A 7234-nucleotide genomic window follows, 5' to 3' on the forward strand; every position below is an offset into this window, starting at 1 on the left:
CCCCCCCCAATATAGCCTATTCTTGAGAAAATTCCTAATATTTTCCCCCCAATATTGCCCAATACAGCAATTACTGTGTAATTGCTTACTAAATCATATACTATTACCACTCAACTGCTAAAACAGCATTTGTATTAAGAGGTGCCATCAAAATTAAAGAAAAATGTCTTATGTTTGAAAAATTAGTTTGCACTGTTGCATTGTGTATATGGTACTAAAAATTTACTTTAAAGCCTTACTTGTATATAACATGATGAAATTAGCTTTTTTTTTTTTTTTTTTTGTCTAAGTATCTTACATCTTGTACATAGGGAGCTCTGGTGGTATAGGGCTTAAAGCATTTGACTACTAACCAGAAGGCTGACAGTTCAAACCCACCAGCCACTCCTCGGAAGGAAGTTTGGGCAATCTTTCTGTAGCAGTACCACATCGGAAGCCCAAAGAGGGGTCACTATGAGTTGAGACCAACTGAGTTTGGTTTTGGGTTTTTTTTTTTTTTTTTTTTTAAAAAAGGAATACCTGTTATGTTTCCTAGATGATTCCTTATCTTTAATAAGAATTGAAGTAAAATCTCTAATAAGAATTGAAATAATGAGTAGAGGTCTTGAATACAAGAAGTTGTCAATCAGAGTGTTCTAAATTTTTTTTTTCTAGAAATACTAATTTATTTTTATTCCCCAGGAGATCATCTTACATTTTTTTTTTTTAACTGTGGTTTAGGTGCATATTTACATATCAGACTTGTCTTACAGTCAACAGTTCATGCACATCTGGTTTCATGGCCCCGATTACCATCCACAACTATAAGAAACTCCTCCCTGTGACCACCCCCTCCCTGTGCCTCTCATCCATGCATTCCTGTCTGTCCAGCCTTCCCTCTATATGGATGCTACCCGTCTACTGTCTCATGGCTGCTTGATCCAAGGAGTGCATCTCCCTAGAGCAGGTGGATGCATTGACCTCTGAAGTAGGTGTTCTGTATGTGGGTCTTTTCTGCTGTTGGGCTGAGAGCCAATCTTTGTAAGTGAATCCATTTCTAGGTTCAAAGGGTAATTTAGGGCCATAGTCTTGAGGGTTCCACCAGTGTCTATCCAACCAGTAGTTGTGGTCATTTCAGAATTTTGTTCCACATTTTTCTTCCCATTCTATCTAGAATCTCCAGGTTTGATCCCTTTCCAATTAGTTGACATTGGTAGCTGGCACCATCTATCTAGCCCTTCCAGTCTCAGGTCCTGGAGGCTGAGGTTCTCATGGTCCATCTTACCTTTAGACTAATTATTTCCAGATGACTGACTTTCTTCACTCTTCTTTGCTTCAGCTGAAGGGAGACCAATAGTGGCATCTTAGATGGCAACTCAAAAGCTTTTAAGACTCCAGTCACTACCTCCCACCCTGTCTTCTGTTGCTTCTGTAATGCATGTGGCTAATTTTGTGGCACTAGTGCACATGTAAGATTATCTTCAGCCAAATCTATCCTTGGCCTATAGTGTATTCCTGTTTGCCTACCCTCACCTGCTTTTCTAACCTGTCTATGCATTAATCTGTAGCCTGGTATTTGGTGTTAGTGATTCTTTAGGGTTAAACCTGTAATAGTGTTTGCCTCTGTTGTCTATATCTTTTGTGTATATTTCAGTGTCATTTCTTTCCCCAGTGTCACCTTGCTGCTCACAGACGCTTTCCATACTGTTCCTCCCCTCACCCAAATCAACATGTGACCCCCAAATAGTCCCAAGATTTTCCCTCCTGTTCATGGTAACCAACAAAGTGGGTTTTCTTCCCTGAATGAACTTTACTTGACTTTTACAATAATAGGCTCATGCAGTATTTGTCCTTCTGTGATTGCCTTATTTCACTCAGTATAATGTCCTCTAAATTCACCCATGTTGCGAGATGATTCGTGTATCCTTCATGGTTCTTTAATGTAGCACAGTATTCCATTGTGTGAATGTACCATAGTTTGGTTGTCCAGTCATCTGTTGATGGGCATTTAGGTTGTTTCCATCTCTTTGCTATAGTGAATTGTGCTGTGATGAACATGGATGTGCATATGTCTGTTCGTGTTGTGTGTCTCATCTCTTTAGGATATATTCCTAGTAATGGAATTGCTGGATCAAATGGCATTTCTATTTTCAGTTTTTTAAGGAAATGCCATACCATTTTCCATAATGGTTATAGCATTTTGCAGTCCCGCCAGCAGTGTATGAGAGTTCCAATCTTTCCACAGCCTAGCCAGCATTTGCTATTTTCTGTCTTGTTGAACTTTGCTATTATTGCTGAGGTCAGATGGTATCTTGTTTTGATTTGCATATCTTTAATGGAGCTCTGGTAGCATAGTGCCTAAAGCACTTGACTGCTCACCAGAAGGCTGGCAATTCAAATCCACCAGCCACTCCTCGGAAGGAAGGTTGGGCAATCCTACTTCCGTAGTGATACTGCCTCGGAAACCCAAGGAGGGGTCGGAAACCCAAGGAGGGGTCGGAAACCCAAGGAGGGGTCGGAAACCCAAGGAGGGGTCGGAAACCCAAGGAGGGGTCGCTATGAGTCAGGGGCGGCAACAACAACGGCAAACAACAACAAGAACAATGGCTAATGATCGTGAATATTTCCTCATGTGTTTGTTGGCCGCCTGTATATCCTCTTTAGTGAAGTGTCTGTTCATTTCATTGTGTATGTTTCAATTGGGTTGTTTGTCTTTTTGGTGTTGAAGGTATTGAAATTTTGTATAAATTTTAGAGATGAGTCGCTTGTCAGATAATGTCATAGCCAAATATTTTTTTCTAATCTCTTTTTACCCTTTTGGAGAAGTTTTTAGATGCACAGAAGAATTTAATTTTTAAAAGGTCCCAGTCATCTAGTTTCTCTTCTGCTGCCTGTATACTTTGGGTTATGCTTGATAGTCTATTTATCCTAAGGTGGGTCTCTTGTAGGCAGCATATCGATGGGTCTTCTTACCCAATCTGCCACTCTCTTTCTCATGACTGGTGCATGAGTGTAATTAGTAATAGGTATGAATTTATTGCTCTCATTCTATTGTGTTTTTGTTGTGTTGGTGAATTTCTCATTCTAAGTATTTTTCTATGCTGAGTTCATTTTGTTATCTAGTGTTTTTTTTCTCTTCATTATTGTTGGTTTTGTGCTTACTAAGCCCTTATGTTTTTCTTTTTTCTGAGTTTGCTTAGAAGGATTGTTAATTGTCTTTGTGGTTACCCTAAAGTAAATTCTCATCTCCCTAAGTTTGGAACAGTCTCTTGTATAATGACATAGTCCTATCTTCCTCTCCATTTCTAATTAAAACTTCTGTTCCGTCTATTTGTTTTGTTGCTGGTGTCGTCAGCAGATTGAGTCCTTTATTTCTCTATGTACATTCCTTATGAGCTTATTTTGTCTTTTTCTGATTTGGTTTCTAGGTGGTGGTGTCACGTATCTTGATTTTAATTTGTTGTTCTCTTTTGGAAGGACTCTTTTTAGCATTTCTTGTAGGGCTGGTCTGGTTTTCACAAACTCCGGGTATTTCTGTTTGTCTGAGAATGTCTTGATTTCACCCTCATATTTGAGGGACAATTTGGCTGGACATACAATTCTTGGTTGGAAGTTCTTTTCCTTCAAGGTTTTATATATGACTTCCCCCTGCCTTCTTGCCTGTGTGGTTTCTGCTGACAAATCAGAGCTTAGTCTTACTGGTTGTCCATTGTAGGTGACACTTTGTTTTTCTCGAGCTGCTTCCAACATTCTTTCTTTGTCCTTGGTTTTAGAAAGTTTGATTATGATGACTGTCTCTTGGGATCTGCCCTGTGGGGTTTGTTGAACTTGATGAATTCCTTCATGATATATGGGAATTTTTCTGTTAGCAAGCTTTTGACAATTTTCTCTGGTTTTTTTTTTTTTTTTTTTTTTTTTCCTGCCTCCTCTTGTTCTGGTATTCCAATCAGGCATATGTTGTTTCTTCTTTTATGTCATCCCATATGACTCTTAGGTTCTCTTCATTTCTTTTAAATATTTGTTCTGATTTTTCTTCATATAGCTGGCATCAAGGGATTTGCCTTCTAGCTGGGAAATGTGTTCTTCAACCAGCTCTAGTCTCCTTCCACCATGTTAATCTATTTCCGTTTAGTGTTCATCTTCTGTATTTCTAATTGCTGTTTTTGTATGAGTTCTAATTGAGTGTTTATCTTGTCACTTTGTTCTTGAATGGTTCTCCTGAATTCTTCCAGGGTACTGTCTGTCTGCTCCCTTTTTCTGGTTTCCTTGAGCTCTTGGAGGGTCTTATATATATATTGTTGTTGTTTTTATGTGCCATTGAGTTGAACCTGACTCATAGCGGCCCTTCCCTGGGTTTCTGAGGCAGTATCATTATGGAAGTAAATTGTCCAATCTTCCTTCCAAGGAGTGGCTAGTGGGTTTGATTGAACCTCCAGCCTTCTGGTTAGTAGTCAACTGCCTTAGGCACTGTGCTACCAGAGCTCCTATATACACATACCTTCACCATTCCTTGTCAGTTCTATTGCTTGTTTTCCCTCTAAGACACATAATTCTTTACTCTGGACTTCTGTTTCTGTTATCTTGTCCTGTTTTTTTGTTTGATTTGGGTTGTCTCGTTTCCTAGATGTTCTAAAGTTGTCTTTGTTAGTTATGTATTGATTTGTTTCACCCTGCTTTTATGTTTTACTCTATCTGAGAGTGTGTAGTGGTATACTTATTTGGTTATTAATTCGGCTGTACTGAATCACTTTCCAGCTCTCTCTATGTAGGTGCAGTCACTGGTGGGGATGTGGGTGCAGGTCTCTGTCCGTTGTAAATAGGCTTTGGTGTTAGGATGAACAGGTGTTGCCTAGTGGAAGTTTAATGTTGCACAAGTCGGGGGGAAAAAAAAAATGCCAAAAGGGAACCCCTGGATAGAAAGGCCAAAAGTAGTTTTCTGCTTGGGGTGAGGAAATTCAGTCTGCAATGTGGGCACGGGTTCTTTGGGGCCTCTGCTGAGTGTGGTGCCCAGGTCTTTCAAATCTGGAAGTAGTCCCAAAAAGAAGAGTGTTTCTCAGGGTGGACCAACAAGCCGCAAAAACCAGTGTACAGATTCAATCCAGACCATGAAGGGTTTCCAGGAGATGGACCCAAACCCACTGCCTTACACCTGCTGCGGGGTTCTGCCAACTCGGAGGGCACTTCTCCCTTTCTTCCACTCCAATCCGGACTCTGGGGCAGCCCAAGCCAAAGGGTACCCACCCAATCTGTTCGCTCCCCCAAAGTTCCAGCTCACCTTGTAAAACTCCCAGTGAGACTATTCTGAGTCCCCAGTGCCTGTGGGTTTGGTGGTATTTTTCGTTTCTTTTTTTTTTTTTTTTTTTTCCTTTTCCATCCTCCTCCTCCTCTACCCTGCCTCTAGCTCTAGGTCTTTTGTTTCTGACTGCAGGTTGGGTGGGCCTACCTTTTTTTCCTAGTCATTTAGTCTGCTCTCTTTCTTTGCCTTCACTGGATCTAATACTATATCTTTTCCTCAGCTGCTCATAACTCCAGATCTTTGTATCTACATTGCCTAGTTCTGGGTTCAGCTGGAAGAGAGAGAGAGTGGTCGTGGTAATTCCCTGGTGTGCTAAAATTTGATTACTTGCGTTGGATCAGAGTTTCCTCAAATGTATGATGTGTAAATACTGACTAGTTTCCTAGGTTTTCCTGTAGGAACCATAGTGCTTGTTGGTGACAAGTAAGGTGAATTTTGGATCATAGATGAGAGAATCCAATTCCTTGTTACTTGTAGGAAAGCCTAAGAACAGGTACTGTTGCTCATGTTGCAGCATGTTACGTTTATATTTTCTACAGCACACAGGCCTATCCTCTTCCCACATCTCCATAGAGCTCCATGCTTAAAGCATCCAGCCAAGGCATATTGTCACATTTAAAGTATTTCAAAATGATATACCCTATCATTCCCTAACTTTGCTGCAGGATCTCAATCTCTGGGAATTTTAAAATGCCATTTTATTCATTTGACATAGCCATTTACTAGGCATGTCCGAATATGGTAGAGAACAAAAAAGATGGGATCATCAGATTTTGATCACCAGTATGTATTCTACTTCTTAGCATAATTAAAAGAATTCCTTCTATCAGAGTTTTAGGCAGTGTAATTTATGGAAATGCCTAAAGTGAAGTCTTAGTACAGTTCTGAAAAACATGAATAGTGTCAGCATGTTAATACTATACGTTTCCTGATTATTTGAATAAATACACATGAACTGAAAATTAAATTATGGTTTGAAAGTACCTGATAAAATGTTTATGCATTTGGGACAACTAGTTTAAAATAGGAAAGAATAGGCATAAATGCACTCTTGGAAAGCATGGGAAATAAATAATGTGTTTTCTTTTGATGAATTAAGCTAGTAGTTATGCATTAAGTTATGAATGGAAGGATTGACCATAATTCTGTATGAACTGTCAGACTAGCCAGTTGATTGATAATATATATGACAGCTATTATGAGATTGGAAGCAGCAGTCAGGACATTAGCTGATGTGTAGCATTGGGAAAGTCAACTGCGAAGGAACTGTTTCAAGTGCTGAGGAGCAAGGCTGTCTCCTTGGGGACTAAGGTGCGCCTGACACAAGCCATGATATTTCCAGGCGTCTCGTATGCATGTGAGAGCTGGACAATGAATAAGACCTGAGAAAAGTTGATGCTTTTGAGTTGTGCTGGCGAAGAATGCTGAAAGTACCATGGACTGCTAAAAGAACTAGCAGATCTGTCTTGGAGGAAGTGCACCCGAAATGCTCCTTGGAAGCGAGAATGGCCAGACTTAGTCTCACCTATTTTGGTCGTGTCAGAAGGGACCATTTCCTGGAGAAGGATGTCATGCTTGGTAAGGTGGAGGGTTGACGAAAGAGAGGGAGGCCTTCAAGGAGATGGATTGATAGGGTGGCTGCGATGATGGGCTCAGGTATAGCAGGGATTGTGGGGCTGGCGCAGGATCGGCAGTGTTTCATTCTGCTGTGCATGGGGTCGCTGTGAGTCGGAAACGACTCGACGGCACCTAACAACAACAGCAATTATGATAGCTACCATTTACTAAGGATCATTCCCTTAAAATAGTCCAGTACTAGTTCCAGTATTATTTACCAGGAATTTGAGCCTCCAATTAGATGACTAGCTGATGAGTGATTATTACTCTGTTATTCAAGCCTATGTGAGTACACTGCACACCTATGAATATATGTGCCTCACCATTTTTTTTTTTTTTTTT

This window comes from Orycteropus afer, unplaced genomic scaffold, assembly GCF_000298275.1.
Source record: "Orycteropus afer afer isolate SDZICR_OR568_19922 unplaced genomic scaffold, OryAfe1.0 scaffold00686, whole genome shotgun sequence".
Lineage (NCBI taxonomy): Eukaryota > Metazoa > Chordata > Mammalia > Tubulidentata > Orycteropodidae > Orycteropus > Orycteropus afer.